General features: G+C 35.0%; 1 protein-coding gene across 1 annotated transcript in view; it reads right to left on the bottom strand.

The window, feature by feature from the left end:
- LOC149544111 (putative anion transporter 3, chloroplastic) overlaps window positions 1-20569 on the bottom strand; it is a 103288-nt gene that overhangs the window by 56912 nt on the left and 25807 nt on the right. The window lies entirely within an intron of this gene.

The raw sequence follows: 20569 nt of genomic DNA, 5'->3' as shown, positions 1-20569 counted from the left end.
TAATAAATTGTCATAAACAATGCAATTTCAACTCTTAAAATTAAATCAATATGAACAAAATTAATTAACTTCATTGGTTAATGATAATGTATGAAATTATTGTCACTGATTTCAAAGGGCAGAGTTAGGAGGAGGCAAGTTAAATATATTAATTTGCATAATCATCTTTACATGGACTGAACCATTCTTGAAAGAAATTAAATTAAAATAAAATAAAATCATGCTGACCAACCTTCAGCTTTTGGGACCCCCTCTCAACATACTATTTCTATTTCTGACAAGATTATTTTCTTTTGTGAGGCCAACCCCCTTTGATTTGGTTGTCTTCTTGGGAAATGTAAAAATTAAATAAAAATGCACTTGCTGATCTTGGCCGACCAGCTTGTGGTTGTGCATCTTCTTGAATTTATAGAAGGCTGTGTTCATGGTTTATTATTCAAGCAATTCATCAAATATCATTCTATCAATCAAAAGTTTGGAGCAGACCTTAGAAGCAAGTGTAAGGTGATTATAATAGCAGTCTTAAAGGCAAAATTTTGCAGACCTAAAAGGTGAATTGTTTATTGAGAGATTTGGGACAAGTCTTTTCTCATAAACCCAGCATGCTCTTCTCTTGCAACTTTGGATTATCTAGAGAATAAGAATGGTTCAAAGAAGCAATAGGATTGGGTGAGATCTCGCTTTTTGAATTCTAAGTCTGAGCTGATTTCCTCTGATCAATGGAGCCATAAGGACTTCACCATCGTGTCCAAAAGCTCAAGATAGTCAAGAGTGACTTTTATTTCACTAGTGTTTTTTCATGTTTGCAGGGTTTCACAAGCGGCTGAAGGTAACAAAAGTCATTAAGTTTGATTATAAATTTGCCTATGTTCTAGCACTTTTTTAAGAGGTTCTTGTAATTTTTCTCTATTCTATACTTTTTTTTTGAACAAAAGTGGGTGAACCACTTGGTATTGTTTCAATGCACAATTCACATCTGCCATTATTGGTTTAATTGCTCAATTTCAGTTAACACAGAAGGTAACATGTTCTTTACAAATTAAGGTACTAAATTATTACTCCTAGTTCCTTGCTAGTAATTTTGATTGTTCATAATCTGAAATATGGGTGTTTAGTACCATGCTACACAGTGGCAACATTTGTCAACTCTTAGGTGTTTCAACATCTTCAACCCTTGTTCCAACACAGCCATCATTATTCCCAACAAGCATGAATTCTTTACTCCACATGCTACGAACAGTTAAGAGTTATGACATCATTACTCCTCCATTGATAGGCTTTATTTCATAGTAACAACCACCATTGAAATTTATACACAATTCCTATGGTCTTTGACACCTCTAACAACATTATTAGCTCAGTTTCCATTGTGCATAGTACACCATACATATTTACACCTCTAACAACATTATTAACTCAGTTTCCATTGTGCATGGTACACCATACATATTTACACCTCTACAAATGTAAGAACTCTCCCCTGCCACAGAGTATTTTACTTCTTCCATTAGTAATGCCCATGACTAGAAGGTTGCACAAAGTGAAATCTTAGTAGCCTTTGCTACACCTACCTCTATGAGGAACAAGAAAAAGTGAAGGAAAATAAAAACATTTTTTTGAGTGCCATGGATAAATGGTTTAAGGTGTCATGGCCATGGTTAAGTATTAAAGGTAAAAGTTGTTTTGAAAATTGTTTTTTCTTTCACATCACTTCAGAATCTCCTTTTAATATTTGGTTTATGAAATGGCAATTTTTTTAGTACTACAAAGTAAATTTTAAGGTGATTTTTTCTCAAAGAATATTCCCTAGGATATTTCTATTGGTCCTTACAAAGCGTTTGCATGTAAACAAGCATAGTTTTTCTCTAGTATCAATTTTCTGAGTTCATATAGGCAACAAAAAGCTCTATCCAAGCACTCAGATTTGATAAACTTGTGCTATCTAATTTTGCACAAATTGGTTGAATTTGTAATTGAATATCCTTTTTGCTCGAGAGCTTGTGATCACACTAAATATAAAGTATCACGATCATTTTTTGTTTGGGGAGCTTTCATGATTGAGCGAATTTGGGGGCATCAATGGGTTTGTGTTCCATTGATCTGAGTGGAAGTTTCACTACATATGGGTTTCTTTATTGGTTTGTGTGACTAGTTTGAGGAAATAATCACTAGTATTGAAGAAGTTCATCCTTATATCATTTTAGTGAACACGTGAAACTATAAGATTTTGCAAGATGAAATCATAACCATTTCTAGAGGCTTCATCTCTTGTCTCATCTCTACATAATGTTATTGAAACAGGTTTTAGTTGTACGGACATTTGAGATAAAGAGAATGATCATGTCATAGGATTTATTGACTGTTATGTCTACAATAACTGCCTTTGTGAGATTGTACCAAAATCCAGAAAATGCATGCAGACTCAAATGAACCTCCAATTCTAGAGGATCTTGGTATAGATTGTCATGTGCCCTTAATGAATCTTTATCATATGTGGGTGATACAGTTGTGCAGCTTGCTAGAGGGGAAGAGGTTCAGCCTTGTGATGACATAGAGACTTCTCATGATGCTCGGCTCCTCCTACAAAGACATTCTTGGGTTCTCTAGCTTCTATTACCTCTTTATCTTCAAATCAGCACCTTAACGTTGAGCATTCTAGTATTCAAACATCAAAAAATGTATCTAACTTTCATACTCAAACATTTTGTTTGAATACATCGTCCAACTATGAGAAGTGTAGTCAAGTAACAAGCACTAAAACTGCATCTCCATCTTCTCCTAATCTCAAGTTTAGAATTGCTTCTAATGGGATTTCTAGTGATCCAATGCAGCAAAATAATATTCACTGTATTCTAGAGATAGCTAACTTTTATGAGTACTTGACAAATCTTTCTAGTTTGTTTTGTGAGGCTCTTCTTGCAAACTGGAAGGGCACGACTGAGGAATTAAGATTCCTCTTTGATGATGATTCCACGATACTTATTGCCTCATCTTCTCTGGCTCGGGTTATTTCTCCTATTCCTACTTCCACAATGGCACACTATTCAGTTCATGAGTCCTCAGATTTGACTACGACACCATTCACATCTCCTATATAAGTATTGAATACTCAGTGGTGCAAATCTCTTACTTGAATTGAGAGCTTGTCTATATCAAGCATGTACTTTGTACATAAGTTGTCTTATCAATCTCTATCATAGTAGAACTATGGTTTAGAGTCTTGCGCAATTTTTGGAGAGATCATCTTCATCTTTATTTCCTATCTGTAGTGTTGTATATTGTATTGGCATACGATTGCTCACTCACCTAGGCCTCATTTTAGCGTTCATGGCATCCTGTGCCCAACCAATGTTGATCTAGCTCAATTCTGGTAAGCATTTTAGCTTCCTCTCTGCATTATGGACCTTTAGTCCTAATTATGGCCATTGTTGAGAAGACCTAGTGGGCCAAGGAAAGAGCAGGAAATTAAATCCTGTGTCGGCTTCCTCTGAAATTCAAACCTTAAAACACTAGGGAGAGGTACTAAATCAAGTTACCCCCCTCATTTTGGCATCCATCAATTTAATCGCCAACCCAGTTTCAACTGCACGCACTCAAATCCTCAAAAGCAAGTGAGCAAGCATCCAAGACATTGAAGACAAGTCATTTTCAGATCTATGCACAGTATTAAAGCATGGTTAGAAAGAAGAGGAAGATTTTGTCAAAATTCAAAGGTCGCAAGTTATTTCTCAAGTGTGGAAAATCACAACTATGATCAGGTGAACATTGTGCTTTATTTTCAGAAGCAGTCATGCAGACCTCTATTGAAGAGAAAAGAGCACAGTCTAGGAAATGAGAAAATTGCATTTTTTTTTTGGTGAATTAAAACTATGACATATTCTTCTAAGTGCAATAGCAAAAAAAATAAAAACTATTGCAGGAAAAGTTGCAATTTTTAATTGTAAAGTCACATGTTTTTTGACTTGGGGAAATTGCAGCCAAAAATTACAGAAAACAAATTTGCACTAGTTTTCAAATGGATTTTGGTGTTCTTAAAACAGCTTTTAGCCCATTTTTTCTGCTGCAACATCTAGGGCAAGGGTTTGGACTTTTTCTCGCTACACTTTTCTAATAGACATGCAACTGAACATTTTTGTGTGATGGATACCTGCAATTGGTTTTGTACACCATTTCTTTGCAAGTTTATAACTCTAACTAGGATTTTTGTAGTTGCAGCAATTAGAGCAAAAAGTGGCGGCCAAGGTTTCTAAGAGAAAACATATTCTAAGTTCATGGGCTAGGTTTTGCAAAAACTAAATAGAGTTTTTGAGCCTGTTTTTGAAAAGGTAAAAAGTGGCAGCTTAAAACCACGACTAGGTCCCACAACAAACCAGCAAGGGATTCGCTAGGGATGCAACAAAGGTTTGAACAAGTATTCATAGGATGTAACCTTGGGTTTTGAGACAGAAATGGAATCAAAAATCAAGGGTAGGGAAAAGAGTGAGGAAACATCCTTACATCCTAGGAAAAAATATTTGAGTATGATCTGTTGAGGGACAAGATCACTGCAAGTGTAATAACACTACCATATTTCTGTGTGTTCCAAATCCAGATAGAATGTTATATAAATATGCATAGAAGAGACTGTAAGAATCCAAACCCAGTTCTTTCTATATCCTTCCAAAATTTAGCAACGGTGACACACAAAATAGGGATACTCGGATAGACAACCTCAGCAATAACAGATTATTAAACAATGCATATTACTCTTCCATGTCAATATTTACTAGTAGATTTGTAATGGCAAAGAAAGATCCTACGATCACATTCAGATGTTTAAAACCACAATAGTACCTACTGATGCAAACAAGTTACAAGACAAATTAATTAAGGGAACCTGGTATTGCAGTGACGGGGTTGAGTGCCTGAAACTATTGCCGGTGATGCACGTACAGGTAAGACTTGGCTGCCATGGGATATCGGCTACTAAGTGTGGATGCCATGGGATATCGGACTGCTGCAAGGGGTTGTTGGCACACCTTAGGATAGGTATGAGTGGCCCAATAGATTACTACCCTCCCCTTCACCAGTGCTCGCAACCTGCTGTAGCTCAATGCACCAGTCTATACTATGCTCTCTGCTGAATGGAGTACCCGCACACGTCAAACGACTTCCCTCCTTCAAGCATTAGTACTGCCTGTCCCCTAATGCCACAAAAATGGTGAGTATTTGTCTATTGAATGCCATGCTGCTGTTAGCAATTCACGTAGATGTTACTACTGCTGAGAGTTTCTTGCCTGTATACTGCTCATGCCTGCCTTGAATTGAAAACTGATTCAAGCTAACTCTCCATTTGTTACAGAATACACAACTGTCACTACTTGCCAATAACTTACTTCTTAGAAGTGGATTCCACGTAATGGTGATGTCCGTACTGCGCTCCACCTTCTGAAGATGCATAAAGTCTACGATGAGAGGCTGGGGTTACGTCCAACTCCTCACACTGCCTTAAGAGGTCTCGTCCTCAAAGTAACCAGTCACATTTAAGCAACCTTTCATTTTCATAATATTATATTTTCATGGATGTGAATCCCAATGTGGCTCTTTGCTTTTATAACCTCGATATGAAGGGAAATACAAACAACTAGGCAATGTGGGATAAAAGCCATTTTCGTCTTTAAGTCACTTAAGTTACTTTTGTTATAAAATGACTTTAAGTCATAAAGTAACTTTATAAATCAACTTTATAAAATGAAGTGACTTAACTATAGGAAGCTCAACAACTTAAATATCTCCCCAACGAAACCAAATAGAATCCTGTAACTGGTTGGCATCCTCAATATAAATGTCATTAGCCTATCCGGATGGAAAGATAGACCAACAAGGTGCCAAGAAGCCTAGCGCGGAGAAGGGGACATTACAGAGATGTGTTGTGAAGAGACATGTCTCTATAGTAATTTATAAATAAATGATCAATTAGATAATATTAAAATTATATATATATGAGGGTTTGTCTAATTGATGATTAACCAATAACTATAGAAGGATTATCTCTAGGTTATTTCAATATGACTGAAGCTACAACATTAACACTCCCTCTTAGCTAAGGAGGATTGATATAGAACACATTATATTCTCAAGCATATAGAGAGATATCATCTCAATATGATATTCTTGGAATGACATATTTAAGGATATCATCATATATCCATCAACTTAGATGTTATCTTTCAATATCATCTGAAGTATGATTCAACAAGAAACATCAATCATATGATATTCATCATACTTATATTCTCTTGGTATGTGCACTAGCATCACGTCCATTATGCCTACCAAAAGAATATGTTATATCAAAGAAGGATTTGGGTTATCTGATCTTCGGCACACTCCAAGACAACAACTTAATGTAGTCCATCATGACGAGTATCATGATCTCGAAGGGAGGGTTTGATCAATATGATCATCTCATGAAATGGTGATCTAATTTTGAGCAATCTTATCAATCTCATATTCTACGATATGAACACTAGCATCAACATCATGATGCCTACCAACAAATATATTATTATATATCCTAGAAGGATATGAGTTATCTAATCTCTAACACACTTCGGAACAACAATTGAATGTAGTCAACCAGATAACAAATGCGATCTTAGGGACATCAACTTAATGTAGTCTCCATTATGACAAGTACCATGATCCCCGACACACTCTGAGACATGAACTTAATGTAGTTTGTCATGATAAGCTCATTATCATGATTTCTAGCACATTGTGGGACAACAATTTATTGTAGTCTATCATGATAATAGAGCAAGGTCACAAGAACAACAATTGTAGTATCATGATCTCCGGCACATTCCGAGACAATAACTTAATGTGGTCTATCATGATACATTCGTTATCATTATCTCCGGCACATTTCGGAACAGCAATTTAATGTAGTCCATCAAGACAATAGGTCAAGCCATTGTTAAGATTGTCACCTTACAATAGCGACCTCACAAATACATCAATGAAAGATTATCGCCTTTCATGACATAATCCACATATGCAAAATAGTAGCTCTCGTGATATTCACCATGAACCAAGTCAAAGGGTGGATACACCATAGCTGCTCCTAGAGGGTGGAACAAGGACTTTCACCTCAAGCTTCTCTCTCACAGAAAAGAATGTATTACAAGGAGTTTCACCTTGAACTTCTTCCTCATCAAGTAGATCTCAATGTATTGACGTTATCGTCCAAGGTTGCTTGTTAGACTCCCTCTGAAACAAAATGTCCAAGATCCTCTGATGTCAATTGAAGTAGATCCTCTAGTTACTCACTCTTGAACTACTATCATAGGATCATCTGAACGACCAATCTTGATCTTAGAAAAATTTCGTTGCAATCTGATCCCTCACAATGGAAGAGCCCCTTGTCTTGTCTTTATTTCATAGTCCTATATGTTATCACTCAACAACATTTCTAATGCATCATTATTCTTTTCTTGGATTTCTAATGCATCATTATTCTTTTCTTGGAAGAACGTTCTTGTGAGCAACGAATGGAACAAGAGTACATCAAGGAAAATGGCCTCTTATTATTCATATAAGCAAGAGACTACAATAAGTAAGTAATTATAATACTCAAAAAATAATAAATACTTATCTACACATCAACATCCTTAATACAAGTTGCTTGAAGTAGATCCTCTAGTTACTCACTCTTGAACTACTATCATAGGATCATCCGAACGACCAATCTTGATCTTACAACAAAATTCCATCGCAATCTGCTCCCTCTCAAAGGAAGAGCCCCTTGTCTTGTCTTTAATTTCATAGTCCTGTATGTTATCACTCAACGACATGTCTAATGCATCATTCTTCTTTTCTTGGAAGAGCATTCCTGTAGAGCAAGAATGGAACAAGAGTACATCAAGGCAAATGTCTCTTATTATTCATATAAGCTAGAGACTACAATAAGCAAGTAATTATAATACTCAAAAATAATAAATACTTATCTACACGTCAACATCCTTAATACAAGTTGCTCTAATGAAGGCCCATATGCATCAAATCAAAGGATGATTCAGATTTGAAACTCTGATGATGTCCCTTCCCTTACATCTCCCTTCTAAAGATGGTTCAAATGGGAATGAACATTGGTTATTATTCCCCCCACAATGTAAAATTCCTACTCTTATGTCATTGAATAATTCTGCATCACATCAAATATGGCAAACTTCTTTATGTTCTTCTTTTTCTTCTTTGGTATATTATGATTGCAAGGAGATACGTGAAGTGAACATAACTTCACTTATCCTCTTCCAATTGATCTTTTGTTTTGTGGAAGTGCTAACACTTTTTCTTGAGGTAACATCACAAACATTTCTCTCGCATAAAATATTGACTACAAGTGAACAATTAACAACAAAGTAGTTCTCTTATCGATTAGCTCTTGCTCCAATCACACTCTTGTCAATATTCATTGTATGAGGAATAGCTCCACCCAACACCGTGAGGGAACAGGGAATTCGCTTATTATGTGCCACCACATCAAAACATTGCTTGCCACTTCTATTATACAACAATGCTAGATTTATTAAATTCAAGCAAATTTAAATTTTGATGTGAATCATCGCACATATCTCTTAATGCACTGAGTGGTAAAAATCTGGTTCATTTTCCTATTCACTATTCTATTATGAATTCTACGTTCTAATTTTATATTCACAGATTCCAGACTTCAGTTATTTTTCTTCTTATATTTATTTATCATCTTTGTATGTATACACTTATCACCTTATCTTGTTGGTTGTACATATTCCTTTGGTATTTATACATCGCTCCTTCTCATGCCATGGAGATATATTTAACTTTGTTCAATTTTCTTATTGTACCTCCTTAGTACCCTTGTACTAATTGCAGATTTGGAATCCACTGTGGTGGATACAAAATGATTCTTTGCTGGTTACATATTTTTGTTTGCCTTTTCCTTATCTCCCTATTTTTGGGTGAGTGGCATATTATAAACTTAACCACGTAATAGTGGGTCAGCTCACAGGGACTGTCTTAGAATATTTATTACCTCCAGTCTTTCCCTTTCATTGGCCATAATTATATGGGACCCGACTGTATTTATATTCTTGCTCAATTTTGTAAAGTTTCTCCAAAACTCTGATGAAATGTTCAATAATATTCTGCAACTAACTCTGATTTAATATCTTTCTTTCAATGGTCGTAGTCTTGTTCTGATCATTAGTGAATATGAAATCTTCCTTTTGATTGTTGTTCTGCAAGTAATATCTTATATTCTGATATAAATCGATGAGGAAATAATTGCTAAAGAAGCAGACTTGAAATCAATTTTGTGTGCTCTTTATCCACAAAACATTCCTCTATAAATACGCTGACCAATGAACATGACCCTAGAAGGGACATGTCTTTTCCTTGATCAGCCATGACTGTTTCCTATAAATCGGCACCTATTTAAGACATGAACAATATAATACAAGTTAACTAATCTTTGTTAGTGATAAAACAAACAATGATTAACCTAAGATAGGCGTCGGTTCTCTAAGGAACAATATAACATATTTATAGGTTTCAAAAGCCATCATTTCTATAATCAGATCTGTATGATCTATTTTATCAGAACAGTAGAATTATAAAGTTACGGAATTAACACTCCCTGTTAACTTGATAATCATACTGAGAGATAACATATCTAGCATCATCAAATAATATGATTAAGCATAGAATGATACTCTATATCTATCCTAATCCTCAAGCATGAGGTATTATAGAACAAATGATACTTTTGTTATATCACTATACCTATGATGTGAATCATTACTTACACTAGTGATAATGATATTGCATGAAAGTAATATACGAGATAAAATCCAAAGAATAATTTAAATTCTTCATTTATCCAAGTTGTGATCCATAGGTACTGGCTCTTCTATATCACAACAAGATCTTGAGTTTAAGATCTACCAGAATACAGGATAAATCCGTAGAATACTAAAATTCTTCCTTTATCCAAATTGTGACTCATAGACATAGCAATATCCATATCACAATACGATCTAAAACTCAACTAGATCTTACAGTAGAACTCTACTGTTTAGCACATTATCTAAGAGATCGTCACCTCTCATAATGTTTTATACAAGTGTTCATTATTTCAGAGATCGTCACCTCTAAAATAATGAATACAAATGGTGGAGCCCATAACAGTCAATAGCCTAACAAAAAAAATTATTTTATAAATAATTTGAAGAATACAAATGAATTACAATTCAACCATACCAAGTCTTCTCTTGAAGTGGTCTATCTTTACTCGAGATAGAGGTTTGGTGAGAATATCTGTTGTTTGATATGTAGTGCAAACGTATTCTAATTTTAGAGAATTCCTATCTACCATATCTCTTACATAATGGTAAGGAATTTCAATATGCTTGGACCTGTCATGAAACACTGGATTCATTGAAAGCTTGATGGAACTCTGATTATCACAATGAATAATCATAGGATTCATAGCTTGTCCAAATAATCCCACAAGTAACTTCCTTAGCCAGACTGCTTCTCGAGAGGCCATTGCTGCTACAATGTATTCGGCTTCTGTGGAGCTCTGAGCTATTGAAGACTGCTTTCTGCATATCCAAGATATCATAGTTGATCCTAAATAAAGCAACTTTCTCATATTGGAGTCCAAAATTAAGAGTGCCTTGTAGGTATCTCGTGATGTGTTTAACTGCAACTAGGTGAATCTCCTTTGGTTTACACATAAACTGACTTAAGGCATTAACTGCATAGCAAATATCCAGCCTTGTATTTACTAAGTACATAAGGGACCCAATCATCTGTCTATAGAGAGTAGAATCTATGGAAGGTGATTCTATTGCTGCTTCCTTAAGTTTATGTAGATTAGTTGCCATTGGAGAAGACATAGGTTTGCAATTCCACATTCCAAATCTCTTCAAAATGTCTGATGTATAGTTTCTTTCATTAAGTATGATACTGTCAGAATTCTGTCGTACTTCCAGTCCTAGGAAGTAATGAAGGAGTCCCAAATCTTTCATTTCGAATTCTCCAGTTAGATCTTTCTTGCACTGATCTATGAGATGATCATCACCTGTTATTAGTAAATCATCGACATACAGTATCAGAATTACCACATCATCTTTATGTCTTTTATAATATAAATTTGGATTAGCTTCATTCTCGGAGAATCCTAAACTAGTGAGATACTTATCAATTATTTCATACCAGGCCTTGGGAGCCTATTTAAGCCCATAGAGAGCTTTCTCAAGCCTGCAAACAAATGCGTTAGGATCATGAGTTTCAAATCCTTCTGGTTGCTCCAGATATACTTCTTCTGAAATCTTTCCATTTAGGAATGTCGTTTTTACATCCATCTGATGCACCTTCCATCCCTTTGATGCGGCAATTGCTAAGACTTCATAATCAATCCCTTCTTTCTAAGAAAATCCTCTGGCTACAAATCTGGCTTTATACTTCTCAATACTACCGTCAGCAACATGCTTTATTTTAAATATCCATTTGAAAGAAACAACAGATTTTCCTTTAGGTCCTGGAACAATTTCCCAAACATCATTTTTCATAATAGATTGGTATTCTTCTATCACAGCTTCTTTCCAAGCTGTATGTTTAATAGCATCAGAAGGATTGGTTGGCTCTATTTTGGATAAATCACTCATGTTTGTTGTATAACCAGAGAATCTTTTAGGTCTTTTGCTTTCTCCGACTGTTCCGAAAGGTGCAACAAAGTCTTGAGCTGCTTCAACTGTTTTAATGGCCCAAAGTGGTCTTTTCTTTGAATTTTCTTCAAGGTTCATATTTTGAATTTCATCTTTGATTTCTTCTAAATCTCCCTCTGGGACCCAAATTCACTATTTCTTTCAGAACTAGATAAAGGAGAAGTTTCATCAAAACTTATGGCTCTTTTGAATGCAAGATTTTCTTCAAAGATTACATCTCTACTAAGTTCAATATTTTTCTGTCCAGGTATGAAAATCCTATATGCCTTAGATGTTTCAGTATACCCTACAAAAATACCTTTCCTCCCAAAGGGTTCTAACTTGGTTCTCTTTTCTTTTGGAACATGGATATACATAAGACACCCAAAAATTCTAAGATGACTTATATTGGGTTTTACTTTAGTAAACACTTCTTCAAGGGTTTTATTTTTAAGATAGGAGTGAGGACTTCTGTTTTGAATATATACAGCAGTACAAGAGGCTTCTGCCCAAAGATAATATTCTAGGTTTTGATCAAAAATTATAGCTCTAGCAGCTTCTATAATTGTCTTATTCTTTCTTTCTGCTACCCCGTTTTGCTCTGGATTATAAGGAACAGTGTACTCCCTCTTAATCCCTGATTCTTTACAAAACCTTTTAAACAAATCTGAGGTATATTCTCCTCCATTATAAGTTCTGAGGGTTTTAATTTTATGCCCTGAAAAGTTTTCAGTTAATGTTTTGAATTCTTTAAACCTTCGTAGGATTTCTTCTGATTCCTAGAGAAGTCATCTATAAACAAGATATAATAGCAGAATCCTCCAAGAGAAGGAACAAACATGGGTCCACATAAATATGAATGAATTAATTCTAGTACATTATTTGTTTTCCTAGTACTATCATGAAAGGGACTTCTAATGTTCTTACCCAGAGCACACCCTTTGCAAATACTTGGGTGGTCTTTATTTAGTTTAGGTAATCCAGTAACCATCTTCTCCATACTTGATAAAGTTTTGAAATTTAGATGCCCTAATCTTCTGTGCCATATTTCATTTGTATCTGCAGCTTCGTGAACTAGGGCTTGAATAGAACGACTAGGTTCTGTATTCAATTCATACAAATATCCTTTCCTTTGACCAATTAACTTTGCTTTCTTGATAGAGGAGTTGTTAGCCCAAGTTAATACTTTGCCATCCACGAATGCAACATTGTGCCCATCATCTTCAAGTGTTGTAATTGAGATTAGGTTTCTTTTAATTCCTGATACATAGAATACACCTTTAAGAAGAGTATTTCCTGATTTTAGCTTCAAAGTACAATTTCCAATTCCTTCAATGGAGTGTGTTGAGTTATCACCAATGGTAACTTCGTCATTAACCTTCTTTGATAAAGAATCTAGATTTTCTTTGTATCATGTTATATGTCTAGAAGATCCACTATCAATTAACCATGTTTTATTTGAAATTTCATTTGATAGAGAGGAATACAAAACACGGTTCTCAAGATCATAAGTATCTTCTCTAATGACATTTGTACAATTTGCTTGTTGTTTGGAATTTTCAAGACAATTAGATCTATAGTGTCCAAATTTTTCACATTTGAAACACTTTATTTTAGATAGATCTTTCTTGGGCTTTCCATTCTTTTGATTTCCCTTTTTCTTCTTGAAATGCTTCTTCTTGCCCTTATAGGAGTTTGTATTAAGAACGTGCAGTTCTTCATCTTCTACTTTAGTTTTCTAGATTCCTCTTGAAGACAATCATTCTTGAGTCTGTTAAAGTCCAGAAGCTTATCTCTGGCACTTATTCCTTGTGGAAATGTCTCCTATGAATCTGGCAATCCATCTATAGCCATAAGTGTTGATTTTGTGTCACTAATGATGGTTCCTATGCTTGATAGTTCATCTCTAATGCCGGCAACTCTTAGGAAGTAAAAATTTATCGATTCTCCTTTCTTTATCTGAATGTGATTCAATTGCCTTTTTAGTGCAAGAACCCTAGTTGCATTGTTTACTTCATAGGCATTTCGTAATTCATTCATCATATCAAAGGCAGTTTGATGTTTTGTAAGCACAGGTAAAATATCATTTTTTACTCCATCCAAGATGATTTGAATAGCTTTTCTATTTCCTCTACTCTAGATAGATTTGTGAGGTTCAATTGGGGGTTGTTTGGATGCTCCATCAACGACTTGTTTTACATCGTTCTCTTCAAGAATCATCATGATTCTGAATTTCCAGGCTTCAAAGTGTTCTTTCCCATCAAACCTGTCCTCGGGTCTGATTGTGTATGCCATTGAAGATAGGAGAAAGTTGCTAAATATATATGAAGTCTGATAACTGAATTTTGCAGAGCCTTAGGTTTGATAACTTGGCTCTGATACAATGTAAAGTTTCTGCAAAACTCTGATGAAATGTTCAGTAATATTCTACAACTAACTCTGATTTAATATCTTTCTTTCAATGGTTATAGTCTTGTTCTGATCCTTATTGAATATGAAATCTTCCTTTTGATTGTTGTTCTGCAAGTAATATCTTATATTCTGATATAAATCGATAAGGAAATAATTGCTAAAGAAGCAGACTAGAAATCAATTTTGTGTGCTCTTTATCCACAAAACATTCTCCTATAAATACGTTGACCAATGAACATGACCCTAGAAGGGACATGTCTTTTCCTTGATTGGCCAGGACTGTTTGCTATAAATCAGCGCCTATTTAAGACATGAACAATATAATACTCAAGTTAACTAATCTTTGTTAGTGATAAAACAAACAAGGATTAACCTAAGATAGGCGCCGGTTCTCTAAGGAACAATATAACATATTTATAGGTTTCAAAAGCCATCATTTCTATAATCAGATCTGTACGATCTGTTTTATCAGAACAGTAGAATTATAAAGTTACAGAATTAACAAATTTCTTGTGCCTTTTACTTCTCTTTGGGAATCCTCTGTATTGTTCTCTAACTGAATGAATTCTTGTCCACGATGCTACAACCTTCATGAGTATCTATTGTCTTCTAACATTGGCATATATATGTTTGCGTGTGCATGTTATTCATACACAATCGATCCTTGGTCTCTACTCTACGCCAATAATCCGCTCTGATAATGAGGATTCTCAATTAGGAGGGTCTTCCATCAATTAATGGCATCCATATACTAAGGTGCCCATTTGTTTTATTCCCCAAAGCTTCTTTGGTGTTCCACCTTCCTGTTAATATGCCTCTATTAGTTGTCCATTGCAGATATATATAAAAAATATCTTGTTGTTTTCGTGTATGACACTCTTCCTTGGATGGTGACTATCATCATGATCTTTGCCACATGGTTGAAGATTGGCACAAGTTCGCTACAGCATATTTTCCTTATTGGGAAGGGTAGCACAAGTTCGACCGATGTATTAATCTTGTCTGTCATTTAAGATCGAGCCACCTATGATTGGAAATAATAGTTAATTTTTTATTTGATTTGTTTCTGCTCCTCGCTTTTATTATTTCCTTTGTGTTTAACATCCTTCCTTTCGATTTTCTTTTCACAACTTATTCAAAATGTTGAATTGGGAATGTGTAAGGATATGTAATGTTTCACAAAACTATATTGGGTTCTGATAGTAGTCTTGGAACCAATGAAAATATCCTCTCACGCCGCTTTAGAACCACTCATGGCTCAAAACAAGAAGCCTTGATAATTAATTATACCTTCGATCATCACTTGTGAATATACTCAATTATAAGTTGTCATCACCTCACTTGGGTTGGAGTTGGAAATTATAGCAGTGGTACAACTGGCTCTAGTTTTTGTCAACGACAAGACAACATTTTGCCACCTTCTCAAACATTTCAGATGTGCATAAGCCTGTATTCCACTGCAAGCACAAGGTGATATCAAACACTCCCCTGCAAGCACAAGATGTACATGAGCTTGTGCTTTACTGTAAACTAGCTTCACCAACATAGAAATTGGAGTTGATTCCAAGCGAATTTTGCAGATTGGATCAAACTGCTCACCCTGTCATTGTCTCTCTGTACAATTGCACAAAATGGCAGATTTTTGATCCTTTTCCTCCCTTTCCCTATCTTGTTCTCCTTCTTTCCTCACATTTGTAGTCTGGCTCTGATACCATGTTGAGGGATAGGATCACTACAATTGTAATAACACTGCCATATTTATGTGTGTTCCAAATGCAGATTAAATGTTATATAAATATGCATAGAAGAGACATGTTGTGAAGAGATGTCTCTATGGTAATTCATAAACTAATCATCAATTAGATAATATTAATATTAATATATAACATAACTATATATATATATATATATATAATATTATTTTATATATATATATATATATATATATATATATAAGTAGATATATGAGGGTTTGTCTAATTGATGATTAACCAATAACCATAGAAGGATTATGTTGATGCATGTTTTATGACCCACCAACAGGAGAACAAAATAGCGAAATATATTATCCTCTCCTGAATAAAGTCTCGTGTATGCTACGGTTGCTAGAAGATCATACAATGACTTCAAGATTCCTTAAATGTCAAGTCCTGACTGTGGATAAGCTCGGTGGTTGATGTGATTCGCTGATGATCACGAGGGGCCTTATGTATGTTTAATCTGATTCATTTCAAGCTATACTGGATGTGGGAGCTAGCTAAAGGTTTAGCAATGAAGTACTTTTTTTTTTGGATTTTCACAACGTATGTGAAAATAAAATGGGATAGGATTTAGAAGTCCTAATCTATTCCTAAGGGAAGTGATGACAATAGATGGTATTCTGGTGGACAAATTCCTCAATTTACCAAGTTCCACTTCACCAAGTTATAAGTTATACTACAACTATTTGTGAACTGGTGCAATCTTCAAGGGTTATCCCAAAGATTTTCATACTACCACATACACCATCATAAAGAACAATGTATATGAATGATAGAAGTTAAACATATGCATGAAAGGGGTTCAAGCTAACTTTGCACAATGATTTAGAATCACCAAAATGTAAAAAGTATGAACCAAAGGAATTCATCAATACACCATCACATTCTCCATTGCAATCACAACACTTTAACTAAACTAAACTTAATCTAAGCGAGGGAATTTAAGAGAACAAGCAAGCACCAAGACACGTCAAGTTTTCAACAAGCTTCAATGAAAGCTCTATTATCTTAGTAGCTCATAGCAACAATCTCAGAAAATCCTCCCTTTACAAATGAGAAGTGAAGCATTTATATAGGTCATCGATTACAACGGGTGGGCCGAATGATCACAACAACCGATTGCCCAGATCGTGCCACATCAACCTAATTAGGAATAGGGCAAAGAAAAGGAATCCTACATTAATGCAATAAGGAATCCACTACTATAGTGGGTAATAAATGCCCACTATGCATGCTGGTTCAGGAAGGGAGAGGGGTGCAATAAATGACCACTAAGAACACTCACTATGCATTAAATGCATCTATCCTTGATTCCCCCACTTGAAGGCATGGAATCGATCCAACGCCATCTACAACTCTTCTATACTAATGCTTGGTGTCGACTCTTGCTTGAATTCTAGAACTGCAACTACTCTTTCTGCCTTTCCTAAACTTTCCTCCCAATCCAGTAGCAATTCCTGAGTGGTGTACATGGTATTAGAGAAGATGGAGGTCTCAAAATCATCTCTTTCCAATACATTCAGCTAAAAGAATTCCTCTGTTACATCCCAAAATTTGACCTAATTTTTAAATTTATTTATAACTATTGATGGAACAAATTTTCTTTCATAATCATGTGAACAAGGTAGTTAAATATATCCGTTGTATTCATTATGTCAACTATTTAATGAAGATGATCGTTATCCATTATTTGTCATGTGATGATTAGCAATTGCTTGATCTTGGAATTATGGTTAATAATTAAATTCTTTATCTATATTAAATGCTATTATGGAATTATTATGGAGCTTGTTATCATCGTGGAAATATTGCACGGGTGATTGCAGGAGAAGATGAAGGGGAGAAGCATTGCTAAACGGGATCAACAGAATGGGATACTAGCTTAGTCTAATTATCAGATTGACAGGTATGACCTTTAATTGCCTTGGTAAGGACCTAGCGACTTGAACATCAGGATACAATCAATGGACCTGCATAAGCTATTAAATAAACATTTAAAACATTGATTATTTTAATTAAAATAATGCTTAGCTCAAATGATTTTTTATTGATTTTTCCACCACATCATTATGATGTATACCTATGTACATGCACATAGATATAGGAATAAAGTGACACCATAATATTATTTTTATAAATAATATGATGCCACCTCATAAGTATATATCTACGTGCAAGTAGATAGATATAAATTATAATTATCCTCGATTTATAAACTTTAAATCTTTTTCCATATTTATTCATTTCTTCTTGCTAAAACTGAAATGAACATTTGGCATATTTTGTTGGCGACCAAGAGCCAAATCTCTTCTTTATGAGTTACGACTTCTTGGAAGCCAAAGAGACTTTGATACCTTTTTATATTATGAAGCCAAGAGAGTCGGAGGCATAAAACATATCACCTAACTTCCTTTTCATATCACCCGACTTCCTTTTTCATACCACCCAACTTCTTCTTTACAGCACCTGACTCCTTTCTATATTACGGATACCTCTGCAAATATCGCACGATATCTCTACGATTTACCATTGTTAATCATGGCATATTCCTTCCACAATTTTCTATTGATAATTTGTTGAAGACGTGACTGACAATCACACTAGGATTAAGTTTAAAGATTTCTTCCGTGAAGAGTGGACTGATTGATGGCATCTAGCAAGACTCCATTTCATTCCAGATTTTACCAGGTTATATTCCAAGTATTGCAATGTGTTTTGTTATCTAATATTGTTGTATTCTGATTATTATAATAGTAAGATACAGTTTTCAAAACTATGATGCAAATCATCTTTGCTTAATTATCATTGGTTAGACCCTCTTAAGAACAGAGCCATTTATGATGAATAAAAGCCAAGTATCCATGACATGATATCATATTTATACCATTGAAAGTCAGAATCAAATGATATTTATTCTACAAGTCTTAAAGATTACATTTCTCAAAATCACAGATTGTGATGAGCTAGAAACATATAATATTTTTATATCAGTTGAGGATCAATAGACAAAGCCGTTTGCTCTGAGATTCGAGCACTTGGGACTCACCGGCTGTATAGCCATGGAAAAGGTGAAGAGGTGAGATGAATCTGCAATAACATGGAAATAAAAGTCAGACATGACAAAACAATTTTAAATTAAATTCATTTAATAGCTCATGCTTGTTTAAATTATTGTTCCTCTATTGTCAAGTCGAACCATGGTGATGGGGTCATTGAACCCATTAGAAAACCTTGGCCAAGGTCGTTTAAGGCATGTTTGCCAATCATGATCACTTGATGTCAGTAGAGCCAGTTATTCAGACATGTCTGTCCATAACTGTGCAGACATTCTAAACACCGGAATGCTCAGGTAGCTGGACTAAAAGTATCCCAAGCCTAATCCCAAGGTAGGAAGGGCCTTTCTATTCATTAAATTGTGTAGGGATAAATATGGTCCGAGGTTGGGAGGTTAAGCCTAAGTCAATGCTTCTCCTTTTACCGAAAGCCGAGGCTTGCACAACCAAATAAAGACTCATCAGATACTTCTCGTGTATTCTTTTTTTTTCATGGTATGCATTTACTTTACTTATATGCATAAAAAGATAGTAAATCGTTATTACAGTTAATCATTGTTACAGTTATTACAGTTGAACGTTATCATAGTTATTTCAATTAATCGTTATTACAATTATTTCAGTTGATCATTGTTATAGTTATTTCAGTTATTTCAGTTGATCATTGTTATAGTTATTTCAGTTGAGCTTTGTTATCTCAGTTAATCGTTGGTAGTTAAAAGCAGTTAATGTCTCATGAAAAGTAATTCAATATATAGTTGAGGAAAACTCTTTCTAGATCGTTTTTATTTTGTTATGAAAATTCATTTGTTACATCCTCCAACTTGACCTTCAAATTATCCGTTGTCATTTCATCCTCTACCAATCTCTGTGATAACAAGGATGCAATTGTGTTGGACACTCCTTGTCTGATGCTATCAACCGCCTTTTTCCATCAAGTGGATTCCTTGGTGAAGCTCTGAACCATTTCTTTAGTTGTGATCACTGCACTGTACCATCGAAGGAAATCATAGACATCCCCTTCACTAATAACTCGATCATCGATCAATGCTTGCTTTGGGGTCTTCATCAGATTTTGAATATCAGAAATCATTTCATCTTGGTAAATATGTTCATCTTCCCATGATTCCTCCATGCACTGGATCCTACACAATACAACTAATGCCTAGTATGCACTTGCCCACATGTTTGAATGCTTCCTCTTGAACTCTTTCAACCCAAACCTTTCCACCTTGAGCAGTTTTCTTGATCCTGTCGATAGCCTCTACTGCTTCAACTGAAACGTTCGTTGGAGGGACGAATGATGGACCTTCCTCCCTTACTAGACAAGGCAAGTTGTTGATGTAGTGACACAAGGCTTTGATTTCTCTTTTTAGTTTCTGGTATCCTTCTTCCAACTTCTTCAATCTATATTTCAAAGCTTGAGTAGAGTCATCAAATTCTTTTATGATTTGCTCCAGGGAGGCACAACCAAGATTGATTTCCATGACATGGTACTCATTTGGAGCAATTTGATTCTTACCCTTATCAACTGTAGGAGTTTCAATCTGCAAAATCCTAGACCCTGATTCTCCTCTGACAACCTTAGTGAATCTTTTTGCTTTCCCTTGCT

Source organism: Cupressus sempervirens, chromosome 8, assembly GCF_028749045.1.
Source record: "Cupressus sempervirens isolate cs-2001-9-10 chromosome 8, ASM2874904v1, whole genome shotgun sequence".
Classification (NCBI taxonomy): domain Eukaryota; kingdom Viridiplantae; phylum Streptophyta; class Pinopsida; order Cupressales; family Cupressaceae; genus Cupressus; species Cupressus sempervirens.
This window is presented reverse-complemented; position numbering and strand designations above follow the sequence as displayed.